Consider the following 15,315-nt stretch of genomic DNA (forward strand, 5'->3'; position numbering starts at 1 on the left):
GACCTGAGCCCGAAAAGGCGTGTTGAGGGATTTCGGCACATAGCCGTGCTTAGGTTTGAGTATGACTTTAGAGTCATTAGGACCAAACTCCAAGCACGTCGGGCTCACGGAGAGCGCGTGCAGATTGCCTATGCGCTTCACTGAAGCGAGAGCCATCAAAAACACTGTTTTGAAAGACAAATGTTTGAGGCTGATTGACTGGATAGGCTCGAAAGGGGCACCTTTCATGGCCACCAGGACAGTAGAAAGGTCCCACATAGGGACTGACGGAGGTCTTGGTGGATTCAGTCTCCTAGCTCCCCTGAGGAAGCGGATGACTAAATCATTCCTTCCTAGTGACTGACCCAGCGTTGAACCGGAGAACGCTGAAATAGCCGCCACATACACTTTGAGCGTGGAAGGGGATCTGCCCTTATCCAACAGCTCTTGTAGGAAGGAGAGAACCTCCGTTACCTCACATTCGAGGGGTGAAAGGCTCCGAGCTGTACACCAGCCTGAGAAAACCGACCACTTTGAAGCGTAGAGTCGCCTGGTAGACGGCGCTCTAGCCTCCGTGATGGTATTCATGACTCCCTCTGCGAGACCAACGGGTATCCGTTGAGCGCCCACACATGAAGGGACCATAGTTCCGGGTGTGGGTGCCAGATCGAGCCCCTGGCCTGCGAAAGGAGATCTCTCCTCAACGGCACTGGCCATGGAGCGATGTCTGCTAACTGCATCAGAACTGGGAACCATGCCTGGTTCTTCCTGAACGGTGCTACAAGCAGCACTGGGCATTTCGTTTTCCTGACCCGTTCCAACACCTGAGGCAGGAGGGAGATGGGGGGAAAAGCGTATAGCGGGCAGCGCGGCCACCTTTGGGACAGCGCACTGTCGGTCTTTGAAAAGAATGCGGGACAGTGAGCGTTTTCGCGGGACGCGAATAGGTCCACCTCCGCTTTGCCGAATCTCTCCCACAACAGCCGGACTGTTTGTGGGTGTAGAGACCATTCGCCCGTAGGAACGTTGTTCCTGGACAGTCTGTCCGGGCCCACATTCAGCAGCCCGGGCACATGTACTGCTCTCAGCGAGCGCAGGTTGTGCTGAGCCCATAGCAGGAGGCGTTTCGCCAGCCTGTACAGGGGTTTGGAATTCAGACCGCCCTGGCGATTTATGTAGGACACCACTGCCATGTTGTCCGAACGGACTATGACGTGTTGGTCCTTGATGTGGGGACAAAAACGCGTCAGCGCGTTGTGCACTGCCAGCATTTCTAGGCAGTTTATGTGTTGGAGCTTTTCCCGTTCCGACCATAGGCCGAAGGACGGTCTGCCCTCGAGCAGCGCTCCCCATCCCGAGGTGGATGCGTCCGTAGACACCATCCTCACCCTCGAGGAAGTCCCCAGGCTTACACCTGATTGGTACCAGTCGTTCGCCATCCAAGGCACCAGGGCTGTGACACAGTCCTGATCGACCTTGAGGCGTAAATGACCGGACACCCACGCTCTGCGCGGAACCCGCGCTTTCAACCAGAACTGCAGCGGGCGCATGCGGAGCAAGCCCAGCCGGAGAACTGACGATGCTGAGGCCATGAGACCCAGCATCCTTTGGAATTTTCTGAGCGGGGTGAAAGCGCCGCGGTGGAAAGACATCGCCGCGCGCTGAATGTTCAGCACGCGCTGTGGCGACAGCCGCGCTGTCATAGACTGTGAGTCCAGAACTATACCCAGAAACGGAATCGTTTGGCTGGGGTTCAGTGAACTCTTCGCCCAATTGACCGTGATACCAAGATTCTCGAGGTGATCGAGTAAAATGGCTCTGTGCTCTATGAGCTGAGATCGTGATTGGGCTAGGATCAACCAGTCGTCCAAATAGTTCAGCACTCGCATGCCTCTGAGTCTGAGAGGAGCGAGCGCTGCGTCCATGCATTTCGTAAAAGTACGAGGTGCCAGGGACAAGCCGAAAGGCAGGACTGTATACTGGTATGTCTGACCCTCGAAGGCGAATCTCAAGAATCGCCTGTGATGTGACGCTATCTGTATTTGAAAATACGCGTCCTTCAGATCTATCGACATGAACCAGTCTTCTCGGCGAACATGCGCGAGAATTTTGCTGGTTGTGAGCATTTTGAAACGGCGTTTCACTAATACTCTGTTCAGTCGTCTTAGATCCAGAATGGGTCTGATACCGCCGTCCTTTTTGGGGACTAGAAAGTATCTGCTGTATATCCCCTGTTCGCTTTGAACTCGGGGAACAAGCTCTATCGCCCCTTTGCTTATCAGTTTTGATATTTCGGCGCGAAGTAGGTGTGCTACATTCAGCGGTACCGAAGTTTCGACGCGCGCTGTGAAGCGCGGAGGGCGTCGATAAAACTGTAGCGAGAAGCCTCTCTTTATAATGCCTAAGACCCAGTCCGAAACCCCTGGAAGCGCTGCCCATGCATCTGCATGGTTGGCTAAGGGCCGGATACAGAGCGCGCTCTGTTCGCCGTGCGACAGAGGTGCTACGGGGCTCACAAACGTAGGCGTTATGCCTGCGGCATTTGAGGCGGGGGGCGCGCTTAATACAGCGGGCGGAGCGCTCGCCCTCGACCTTACAACAGTGTTTGACTGAGTGAGGGAGAGCTGCGCGAGCCCCATGGGACTCATGTGTGCGAGTAGATGTGGGCTGGGAGCGGGCACATTTACTGCTTGGGGCGCGCTGCTTGTGTAAGCAGCGCGCGCGATCACAGGTCTCGTTTTTACAGAGAGCCTGTGATCTGATAGACATAGTGTTCGTGGGCACTGAGTAGTGGGCACTTTTACTATGTGGGGGGCGCAATCGACCTGAGTCGATTTTATTTGCGCGAGCCCTGAGTGCAGGGCTGTGCTTATGTGTAGAGATGGGCACAGAGGAGTGGGCATCGACACTACATTTATAGGACCATCGGCCGTGGCCGGGACACCAGAAATCACACTCTTTTCGAGACATATCTGGGTAGCCGTAAAAACGGCTTTTGAGTGCAGGCAAGCGGGCACTTGTGCAGGCTTGCGCTTTGCAGAAAACGCTGGGACAGCCGCGAAGCTTGGGGCTGAGACAGCGAGGCGCTTGGGTGGGAGGCCGGCCGCAACGGGACTCACACACCTGCGCTTTCCTAGGCGGGCTAGGACTTCTTCGGGGCCTCTGGTTTCACCACAATCCTCGGTCGCGGCGCGCGCGCGGGGCGCCGGGCGCTCGATCGAGAGCGGGGTCTCGAGCTGCGCTGTTGAGGCTGCTGCGAAGAGGAGGCCGAAGGCGGGGGCTGAGGCTGTGAGGTTCGCGGGGTCCGTTTGTCTCAACCCGCCGCGGAACCAGAGCGCTTCGGTAGGAAGTGCTTGAAGGCTTGAGACGCTTTCTGGGCTTCGGTAAATCTCTCCACGAACTCGGAGAGAGAAGAACCAAAGAGGCCAGCGGAAGACAGCGGGGCGTCGAGAAACGCGATGCGCTCGGAATCGGCCATCTCCGTGAGCGTCAGCCATAAGTGCCTCTCAGCGACAGTGGCGGAAGCCATACAGCGTCCCATGGCTTGTGCGGCAGCTTTGGTGGCTCGGAGCGTGAGGTCCGAAGCACTCCTCAAATCCGCAATACAGACAGCATCAGGTCCAACCTCGTCCCATTTACGGAGGAGATCACCCTGGAAGATCTGTAATGTAGCCATGGTGTGTAGCGCTGACGCGGCTTGCCCAGCGGCGGAGAATATTCGCGCGAGCAGCGTCGACGTCATGCGGCAGGCTTTTGAAGGCAACACCGGTTTAGTCCGCCGTCCAGCAGAGGGCGGGCACAGATGGGTCGCTATAGCCTGTTCCACCGGCGGCAGAGAGAGGTAGCCTCGTTCATTCGCCTTGTCCAGTGAGGAGAATGCAGGCGACACAGATGAGCGCGTACGCGCAGAGTAGGGCGCGTTCCAGGCCTTCGCAACTTCTTCATGTAACTCAGGAAGAAAAGAAGCGGGCTTAGATTCCGGAGAATTGCGCTCACCTGGGAGGAAGCTACCATCGAGCCGGGTGCGAGAGGGGGGCTCCGGTGCAGACCACTCGAGGCCGAGGCTCGCCACGGCCAATGCGAGTACTCGCATGAGCTCCGTCTCGATGCTGGCTCTCACTGAGGGCTTTCGGGCAGGAGGCGCGAGGTCCTCAGAGCTCGCCCAATCCTCACTGCATGAAGCGAGGAGAGAACAGGAATCCTTTTCCCCTGACGCGGCCTCCGAAACAACTTCCTCTGATGAAGCGGCGGCAGGCTGCGGGCGCTGAGCATCAGGAAGTGATTCGGGGGAGGTCGGTGAAGCTGGCGGGCGAACCGGCGAGCTTGGTCGGGGTGGAGAGGGTTCCGGGACCCGCTGCGAGCGGCGCTTCTTACGGCGCGGCATCGCGGCGGAGAATGCAGGCTTCGAGAAGGATGCCAGGCGGGTCCTCAGAGCCTCCATAGGCAAAAGCTCGCAGTGAGGGCAGCCGCCGTCAGCGAGCGCGAGCGCTGCATGGTCCTCACCGAGGCAGGAAACACAGATGACGTGGTCGTCTCCCCCGGCGAGTGGGGCTCTGCACGAGCCGCAGGATTTAGGCATCTTTAGAAAGACGCCGCTCTTTTAGGGGGTGAGTGCTACGAGAACACTCACACACACACACACAAAACAGAGCACAATAAAGGATATGGGCGTCGGAAAGCGCAGCAGGTACGGCTGTAGAAGGCGGCGTAGGCCAGCGGCTTCGAGGGCTCGTCCCGCTGAAGTGCTTGCTTCAAACGACGCTGCTTCCGTGATCCAGCGATGCATGCGCTTCGCTGAAGAGATTAAAATCGAGTGAATCAGCCTTCTCGAGCTCCTTTTATAGAGGTAAGCCACGCCCGTCTCGGCGGGAAGTGGCGAGGAGGGCGCGAAGCGCCCTCATTGGTCTGATGTTGCATCAGCCTGCGCTCGATAGGCTTATGCAGTTGCCGCAGAGCAGCCAATGAGCAGACAAGCCGTCTTGCTTCAGCTGTCTGCTGCTGCCGCAACGCGTTTTACATATATGAAAAATTAAAGGATAATTTTTGCTTCAGTGTTTCGTGAAAAGAGACTTTTCCCGTAGCGTTTTGATAAAACGCAGTACGAGAGAACTCTCGTAAGAGAACCCCCACATACATTGTCCGTGAGGAAATTGTTGTTGTTCGTTGTTGTTGTTTATTAATTGTTCAATACCTTGAGCGAATCTTGTTAGGGGTTGGAGGGTGGGTTTGGGATGGGTAGGATATGGGGAGGGGAAGAGAAACAGACACCAGAATAAGCAACACTTTAATTGCGCTCTGTTTTATTTTCAGTGATGATGTAATCAGCCTAAGGTTTTCTCTTTATCTTGTGAAGGTGTTTCCTCTCCATTGTGTAAATAATGATTGTAAGAAAATAAATAAATAATTGATCACAAAAAAAAAAAAAAAAATAGTTTGAACTCAGTTACTCTGGCAACTTATGCTGGGAAACTAAATAAAATAAAAAAAAACATAAACAATTGATAGTATAATTTAACACGTTTGAAGGTCTAGACTCTATAGTGTCTCATTTATCATTGTAGCCTATATATATATATATGAAGAGTTCAGATGCAAAAGCCTCTAAGTGCCATCTGAAATTTTCTTCTAGAATGATCATTTTTATCAGGCTCGTATATTTAAGTTCACTTAAATGGCAATGCAAATTACATACTAATTGTCATTTAAGTGAAATTACTGAACTTAAATATACAAGCTTTATAAAAATGATCATTCTAGAAGAAAATTTCAGATGGCACTTAGAGGCTTTTGCATCTGAACTCTTCATATATATATATATATATATATATATATATATATATATATATATATATATATATATACAATATTATCCAGGTTTTATTTTTGTTTTGTGCCCAAGATTTAATTAGATAGTTTTAAAGATTTATGAATACATTTCTCTCTGGTTTTATTTGGCAGCTATAGTACATTTTTATGGTTATTATTATTAGAAATCATTCTAATATTCTGATTTATTATGAGTGTTGGAAACAGTTCTGCTGCCTAATATATGTGATGAATAAAAGGTTAAAAAGAACTGCATTTATTAAAAATAAAAAAATATTTTCTAATAATATAAATCTTCTTTACTATCACTTTTTATCAATTTAACACATCCTTGCTGAATAAAAGTATTGATTTATTTCAAAAAAAGAAAGAAAAAAAATTACTGACCAGTAGTGGATATTGTTGTTACAGATGATTTCTATTTTTAAAACATTTGCTTCTGTTTTTATTTATTTTTTATTCATCAAAGTATCCTAAAAAGTATCACAGGTTATGAAAATATATTAAGTAGCAGAACTGTGTCCAACTTTGATAATGAATCATCATATTAGAGTGATTTCTAAAGGATCATGTGATCGACTGGAGTAATGATGCTGAAAATGCAGCTTTGATCACAGAAATAAATGATCATTTAAAGTATAATAAAAAAAACAATTATTTTAAATTGTAATAATATATATTACATTTTTTTGATCAAATAAATGCAGGCTTGATGAGCAGAAGAAACTTCTTTCAAAAACATTAAAAATAGTAATGTGTCCAAACTTTTGGCCTGTAGTGTACATGGAATCAAAGTTGGTGATTATTGTCATTCAGTTATACAGTTTTTATTGCAGATTAGCAAAGTGTTTAAATACAAACTATGTTTATGACTGCTTGTACACTAAACCCAGTTTCCCTCGATTGTCTTTGACGCTGAGAAAGGATCTCCTTTAACAATGGCGGCTCGTGCCATGAGTCTCCTGAAGAGCTTTGGAGAGGAAGACTCTAGAGGAACGTATTCACCGAGAGTGTGGAGCCTTTAAAGAAGAGCAGGGTAAGTGTCTATATGTGACCCTGGATCACGTCTCCAGTCTCGAGTCGCACGGGTTTATCTGTGGCAATAGCCAACAATACACTGTATGGGTCAAAATTATAGATTTTTCTTTTATGCCAAAAATCACTAGGATATTAAGTGAAGATCATGTTCCATGAAGATATTTTGTACATTTCCTACCGTAAATATAAAACATGTATTTGTGTGAGTGAATGCAGCACAATCGCCAACATAAATGAACAACTTTAAAGGAGATTTTCTCAATGTTTCTATTTTTCTGCATCCTCAGATTCCAGATTTTCAATAGTCGTATCTCGACCAAATATTGTCCTATCCTAACAAATCATACATCAATGGAAAGCGTATTTATTCAGTGTTATATGATATGATATGATATGATATAAATCCCAATTTCAGAAACTTGACCCATGTGACTGGTTTTGTGGTCCAGGGTCACATATGCACTCTTAAATATAAATATAAAGGTAATGTATTGGCATCCATGGCTTCATGAGTTCTCCTTTAACATCCATTGCACAAAAGATGGAAGAAGGTTCTTTAGACTATTAAAATGTTTGTTTGTTTTTACGCTTAGAAAAACATGGTTCTTCTTATAACTGTTCACTTAAAGGTTCTTTGGGGAATCCTGAATGGTTCTTCTGTGGCATCACTGTAAAAAACCCTTTCGCAACCTTTACTTTGAAGAATATCAGTTTTCAGAGTTGCACTGACATGCATTTCAATTTATTAAGAACAAAAATGAGCTCAAGTGAAATTTTACAGAAGTTTTCTGTAGTGTCTTATACCAAAATATTCAATACATATGTATCATTCTGTCAATGTCTTTACTCTGACACACAGGCTGACCTTTGACCTCAAAATAAACACTGCAAAGGCCAATGTTATCGGTAACTGGTGTTCGGCCATCATGATGTTGATTTCCAGAAGCGTCTCACATGATCTGTGTGTGAGTCTATTGAAAACACATTTAAATGCATTTAAAAGAGCACTTAAAGCATGTTATAACACTCATATTTAGGGGGAATTTCTTTTAAATATAGGGGTACAAAACATCAAAGCTTGTGACACACATCACCATGGAGATTACTCATCATTTTAACAAGATGTCGTGTTGTGTTTAGCTGTATGATGCCTTCCCGGGTATAATGAAGCGGTTTCCAGGACCTCATCAGACAATAATCTCAAACTAGTGCTGGATATCAGTCATGTGATCATCACGGCCCAATCACAGCCAGCGTACTGATACTCAGATCAACAGCTCTCTTACTCATGAGATATGGATTAAATATTGGAGACATGATGAAAGCTGGAAGATCCAGATCTACAGGAGTGACGTTTACTGACTATTGACCGGTAAGATCCTCAGAGAGCCAGAACAACTCTCGAAGAATGGAAAGAGTGTGTGAGTGAAGGTGGTTGTGAATGTGTGTAGATGTGTGTTAGTTACAGGATCAGAGAACGACACCGTTCCTCCGTCATAGTCCAGATTCACTCTCACACGATCAAGCTTCTGATTAACAGGAAAACCAGAACCTAAAGGCACTCTGTACTGATAATACTCCACACTCCAGACATCAGTGTCGAAGAAACGCCCTCCCTTCCTCTGGATTGATGCTGTAGTTACTCCAAGACTCCAGTCTGAACTCTGTTTAACCTCCACATCCCAGCAGTGTGTTCCTGAGTTAAAGCCCTCTGAACCCAGAACACAGGGATAACTGTCAAATCTCTCTGGATTATCAGGAAGAGGATGGTTGATCCCGCTGTATCTCAGACTGGTCAGATCATCAGACACGACGAGATCTGAATCTGCAGTGTTTGGATCCAGAATCACAGGAGCTGATGAGACACAATCAACAGAAGCTTTTATTCTGATCTTCATATAATGATCGAGAGTGACCCAACACAGATTATTATGAGTTATGACACTCGTTCTGTTGATCAAACACACTTTCCTCTGATCACTGTCAGTGCTGTTATTAGTTTCACACTCGCTTTATCATCAGCGTTTAACGGCATCAACTACAAACATTAAATATGAGATTCAGACATTTGTGTCCATCAGGAGAAACTGATACTTTGGGAAAGTTAAATAACAGTAAATCACTGAGATCTGCTGAGATTTATGATGATGATGAAGAACTGTAAGTGTGTGTCTGATCTTCAGCATCTGATCATCTTCATTTTAATGGCTCTTATAGTCTGTGTTTTGTTTTAAATTAGTTTATTATGACTGTCTGTTGTGTTTGACTTACAATCATGAATCACCTTTAACACTTTCTAGCCACGCCCTAGCAACCAGTGTTGAGCACCCTAGCAACCCAACTCCAAAGAGGGATATCTTCTAATCTGAATGTCATGAGGAGTTGCGGTTGGTTTATATCATTCAAGCAGCCTTTGAAGTAACCAAACCACTCCCTAGCAACTAAACACAGTACCCTAGCAACTGTTCAGCAAGACCCATATCTCTGCTACAGAACATCGTAGAGACATGGTGGTTGGCTCCTTTGACTAATGCTAGCAAAAAGGACTTCCATCATGCTTCACATGCTAGCAGAATAGCTACATGCTAATAGCGACCAACTAAGTGTTGAAACATGTCAATAATGCTAACTAAAACGCAGTAGCAGCATTCTAATCATGCTAGCACCATGTTAACATGTTAATTATGCTAGCATCATGTTAATCATATTAGCATCTTGCTAAAACATGCAATCTATCTCTCTCTGTCATGAAGAGCCTCTAACTCTCCATCCATCATGTCCAGCTCAGATCTCCTGCTGTCAGACTCACTGTTTTGGACGATGTCCTGCATCTTCTTCCAGACTCTGAACGGCAGGTTGCCCAAGTATCGTGGCACATGAATCAAAGCTCCAGAAGCCTTCTGTGGATCCGGCTGTGAGCTCTGGACTCTGGAAGAACATTCAGGAGTCAGAACTGCAGTGGCTTTGGATCAGAACCAGAGAGACCAGAGACAGGAGCAGATCACTCACCTTTCCATTGAGCCTGGAAACTCCTGCAGAACAAACACACCATTTATCATCAAGAACTCAATCAATCATCAATCAATCAACCAATGATCTGAAATCAGACCTTCAGAAAGCAGACGTCATTGGCTTTCATCATCTCCTCCATGTCTTTGATTTTTTGTGAAAGAGCTGAGATGTGTGTGTTCATCTCCTCCAGCTTCTCCTTCATCCTCTGCTCCTTCTGCTCCTCTTCCTCCCTCAGTGCAGTGACTGTAGCTTCTTCTTCATCTCTGAGAAACTGATGAAGCTTCTCAAACTGCTGTTTAATCTGACGCTCTGTGTGCTCAGCTTGAGACTGAAATCACATCACATTCACTTCAATCATCTCAATCGACACATCATTAATATCCAAGATACACTCAGATACCCGACATAGAACGGATCCAGAAGCAGATGCTCGTCATTTACAGAAATAATCAACTGGAATCCATTATCTCAAATCATAACTGTATATAGTGATCCAACAGCTGTAATGAAAATGACTCTCGTCTCTGTTTCCTCACCTTGATGTGTTGAACTGTTTTCTCAAACTCTGCTTTCATTGTTTTATTGCGTGTAAGTTTCTCCTGTAAGGACTTCAGTGCTGTATTGAGCTCCTCCTAGAATTGAACACAAATACATTAAACTCCAGATTACAGTGAAGAGAAGACAATACAGTGACGATCATATAATGCAGTGAAAAAGTATTTGCCCCCATCTTGATTTCTTCAGTTTTTGTGCACATCTCATACTAAACTGATTCAGAAATTGCAACCTGAGTAAACACAAAGTACAGTTTGTAAATGACAATGTTATTTATTGAAACAAAAAAGTTCTCCAATACCAACTGGGCCGGCGTGAAAATGTATTTGCCCCCGTAGTTACTAATTCCTCAGATCTATGAAACTGCATTTATAATGTAGTTCAGCTGGACTAAACACATCCAGTCCTGATCACTGCAGCTGTTCAATCAGATCAACACTGAATACTGAAGCCTGATTGGTTCACGTCTGTGCGCCTCTACAGACAAACGGCTTTTCAGCCGCTAAAACGGACGGGCCGACTGCATATTTGTAACGGTCACCAGCTGGAGTGCCCTTGAGAGCCACAAGAGGGCACTCCACACCAGACTATCATGATTCACTCACAACTACATTTCCCATAATTCACTGCCCGGACTCATCATCCCTGATTATCACATTCACCTGTGTCTCATTATATTGTTTAGTTCACCCTATATAAGCCTGGTTCACATCATTATTCCCTGCGAAGTCTTGTACGTTATTCCTCTGCATTTCTGAGCATTTCCTTTGTTGTCGCTATTCCTGGTTCTTGATCTCTGCCCGTGTCTTGGTTTTCCTGTTTTTGCCTCACCCTCTGGATTTGTCTGTTTGTTGGATTGCCTGCCTGTGTATGACCTTTGCCTGGATTTTGACTGCGATTCTGAATAACACTTTAAATAAACTGCATTTGGATCCTCAACCTTCGTGTCTCGGAGCAGTTCGTAACAATATTTAAGTCACGCTGAAAACTAATTTCATCAGAATTTTTTCACCACGCTTTTCAGAACGATGAGCTTTGTAAAAATCAACGTGTTTCAGAAAGACGAGGCATAGAGGAGCAACAATAAAATTATTAAATATTACAATAATGACTTTTTTGAAAACCATGTAAGCCTATCGCATTAAACCAAATACACGGAATAATGTTCTTTTCAGAACTATCACATGACCTCTTTAAAAGAGCAAATTTGAGTGACATTTGTTGCAAAAACCAATCAGGCTTCAGTATTCAGGGAAAAACTAATGTTTTCCTCATACGTCAGTTACTGATGCAATGTTCATGATCTCAGGGAACTGAGGATACGTTAGTAACCGGAACAATCTGTGTTTATGACTCGTCTTTACATGTGAATCAAGAAACATTTGTCTTACCTTATATGATGAAACCACTTCACTGATGGGTCTGACTGTGTGATTGACGTGTTTCTGTGAAGTAAAGCACACGATACACACAGGCTGTTTGTCCTCCAGACAGAAGAGTTTGAGTCTCTCACTGTGTAAACTGCAGATCTCCTCAGACCCGGATGAACGCCTCTCATTTCTCTCCTTCAGGAACGACTCACACAAGTTTTTTAACACAAGATTACATGGAGGATTTTCTTTTGAGGATCTTCTCCTGCAGACAGGACACTCCTGAGATCCCTTGGTTCTCCAGAACTGTTGAAGACACTCAGAAACTGTGACTACAGGATAAAAGAACAGGAGCCTTGAAGATTTCACAGCACACAGGACAAGAAAGCTCTTCTGCAGAGACATTTAGTGAAGCCATTTTCACTGTTTGAGCTCCAGCAAACTAAACTTTACTTTCACTTTCTGAACGACGGTTTAAAAAACAAATCACCATGAGAATCACAAAGATCAGAAACAAACTTGTTCAGAAAGAAACTTCTCAAATTCCTCTAAAGTTTTCTCCTTCGTACTCCACTGATCGCTGATTCTTTATTGCTTTTGTCGAGACAAAGTCCATATGGCAGAAAAGAGAACTAACAAGTCCGCCTCTTCCTGGTTAGTGTTGTAAGAGGTGGAGCTTCTGATCAAGGTGTGTTGAAACAGGTCTAAGAGCAACATCAGTGTCCTGTACCATGATGAACAAACTCAGGGTTACAGGATGAGTTGACCAAACCAAACCAATCCAGCCTGGCTTAGCTGGTACCATGATGCTGTTCATCAACATGCTCTGTCAGCTCAGGCTTTGATCCTGAGTTTAGGAGTTTAGGAGTGACATCAGTAGCGAACAGCCAATCACAGGCTGAGAAAGAGGGAAACTGAGGTTCATTTCTCACGAGAGAAACAACGCGATTCACTACAGAATATTAAGAGATTGAAAAATATAAAGAATTTAAACAAATTTACACAACAAGAAGAAAATAGCTGTCCATGAAAGAGGACAACTAAAAAGAAAAAGTCTTGCTATATCAGTGCAAGTAAAAGTTGTGAAGTTAGTTTATACAGTTGATAAAGGTATAGAGAGAATTGAACATTTAAGCTCATTTTATAGCTTTATCTATTGATTATAAAGCGTGTTTATATTACCTTTATATATGTATTCAATCAAACTGTGCGTAATAATAATTGATAAACTAAAATGGTACATGTGTGATCGATTAAGGGTACAATAATTACATAAATAATATCTAAATCATACAAAGTTATGATTCTAAATAAGCATTACTAAAAGCCGGACGATTTTGTCTTTAAAAGTCATTTGCTGTGTAGTGGAAACATGTGGAGTGACTTTATCGCATCAGACACGCTGACACTGCCTATCCTCCTGAACCGGCTCATAGTGCAGGGCCCTGGACTATACCTGTCCTGTTATCTCCTGTTCTGTACCATGCTTTGTGGTCCTTTTCTTGTTGATTAGTTCATGATTGTTCCCAGAGGGTTGTTCCATAAAACAAGATTAGAACACAAGCCAGGCTTATTTTGGTTAGTCAGACTTATTGTCGGTTGATTCTGTTTCATAAAGCAAACTTAAAATAGTTTGAACTCAGTTACTCTGGCAACTTATGCTGGGAAACTAGCCTGGTCCAGGGCAGGCTAACGGTCAGGCTAAGCCTCAGCTGTTACACAGATCCTCGAACACAACTAACAAATATGTTACCATATATATAGTATGTACTTTATTATGTCTTTCAATTCAAACACATTTAACACAATTATACAAATGGACAGTTCCTTTAAAGACATCATATTTTCCCCCAATAAATATTCCTTATTTTTCCTTCTACTTTTTTCTTTTGTGATAATACCCACCAACACATACATATGATTTAAGGGAAAAAAAAAAAATAAAAATAAATATTAATAAAAATGTAACATTCACATATTTATATCAAACTCTTATAATGACACATAATTCCTAATAGTTATTCAAGTAATATTATTTAAATATCAAATATTCAATATTAAATAAGTAAATAAATAAAATAACAAATAACTAGAAATAAAAGGGTGGGTTATATAAAAATGTAGTTAATGTAGGCTAATATATATTCCTTTATTTTATGGAATATTCTTTGATTTTAGAGTTGCACATATATTTTCAAAATGTATACATTTGCTCTTAATTTCATGTTATCCTCTCCATAATGTACTTTAGAAACTAAATCTAACCACTCATTTAAAACTGGGGATTCTTGCTTTCTCCAAAAAAATATTGCATTAAAAGCTGTAATTCTCAGCATTCTAATGTCATCTTTATTAAGTAGCATAGGTCCTATACCCAAAACTATATTTTGTATCTTTATATATTTAGTTTCTTAAAAAAAATCTTTCCTGAATTAGGCTACTTCTGTTCATTTTTTTTTTTTTTGAAGTATAAAATATATGAGTGTAATGAGCTAGAAGTTCACTGCAACTTATCCAACATCCTAAAGATAAATTATTATAATTAGAAGATATTTCTGGTGTTATAAAATATTGCATTTTAATTTGCCAAGCAAAATGTATATTTTAGTCAGAATTATTGCGCTCCTATATGGTGCGCATGCGCGCAGCAGCGCTCGTTCAATATGAAGATTAGCAGTAAAATGGATACATTTGCTCGACTTTCTAACATTTACAGATGGAGAATATAACTGTAAAATGTAAGTTTTGCACTGAGGGGGAAAAAAAACATGTCACAAACGCATAAAACAGCACAAAATATAGGCTGTTTGATGGTGGATCGATTTGATCCACGATCGACCTCTAGGGCTGCTTCAGAAACGCGTGCACACGCAATTATCTAGACTAGATAAACCTGGATCAAATTAGTGAGATTGCGTGAACTTCAATTACCTTTTATGGAACCACTTTAGCCCCAATTTATTTGTTAGGCTCATTCAAGTCCGGTTTTGGAGTTTAATCCCCGCTTTTCTAAACGTCTTTTATGGAACAACCCTCAGGTGTGTCTTGTTCGCCAATCTCCCCTTGAGTGTAAATATACCCCAGTGTTTCTCATGGTCTTGGTCTGATAAAACAAGATTAGAACACAAGCCAGGCTTATTTTGGTTAGTCAGACTTATTGTCGGTTGATTCTGTTTCATAAAGCAAACTCAAAATAGTTTGAACTCAGTTACTCTGGCAAATTATGCTGGGAAACTAGCCTGGTCCAGGGCAGGCTAACGGTCAGGCTAAGCCTCAGCTGTTACACAGATCCTCTAACACTGACCAATAGGAACACAATGACTGACACTCTCTCATACCATTATTAGACTTTATTAACCTGTAGGAGCCATTTATGTTTATTGTTGGTATAATATTTTATTTTGTTTGGATATATTTATATTAGTATTTTGGACACTGGGTGACAGTGATTAGATGCACATGGCTGTATATAGGGGGCATAGGTGACAGGAAGTGGTAACCACAGGTAGGGGGAGCGCACACAGTTCTCACCAGA

General features: G+C 43.5%; 1 pseudogene across 1 annotated transcript; it reads right to left on the reverse strand.

Annotated features, from left to right (window-relative positions):
* Positions 1 to 6,521: 6,521 nt before the first annotated feature.
* Positions 6,522 to 12,415, reverse strand: LOC311094652 (E3 ubiquitin-protein ligase TRIM39-like; annotated as a pseudogene). Its single transcript, XR_014609505.1, has 6 exons — positions 11,802 to 12,415; positions 10,392 to 10,487; positions 9,953 to 10,183; positions 9,853 to 9,875; positions 9,653 to 9,771; positions 6,522 to 8,698 (listed from the first exon to the last, which is right to left on the reverse strand). The product of XR_014609505.1 is annotated as an E3 ubiquitin-protein ligase TRIM39-like (transcript).
* Between the last annotated feature and the right edge of the window lie 2,900 nt (positions 12,416 to 15,315).

The sequence above is a fragment of the Abramis brama genome, assembly GCF_963993115.1.
Source record: "Abramis brama genome assembly, chromosome: 13".
Taxonomy (NCBI): domain Eukaryota; kingdom Metazoa; phylum Chordata; class Actinopteri; order Cypriniformes; family Leuciscidae; genus Abramis; species Abramis brama.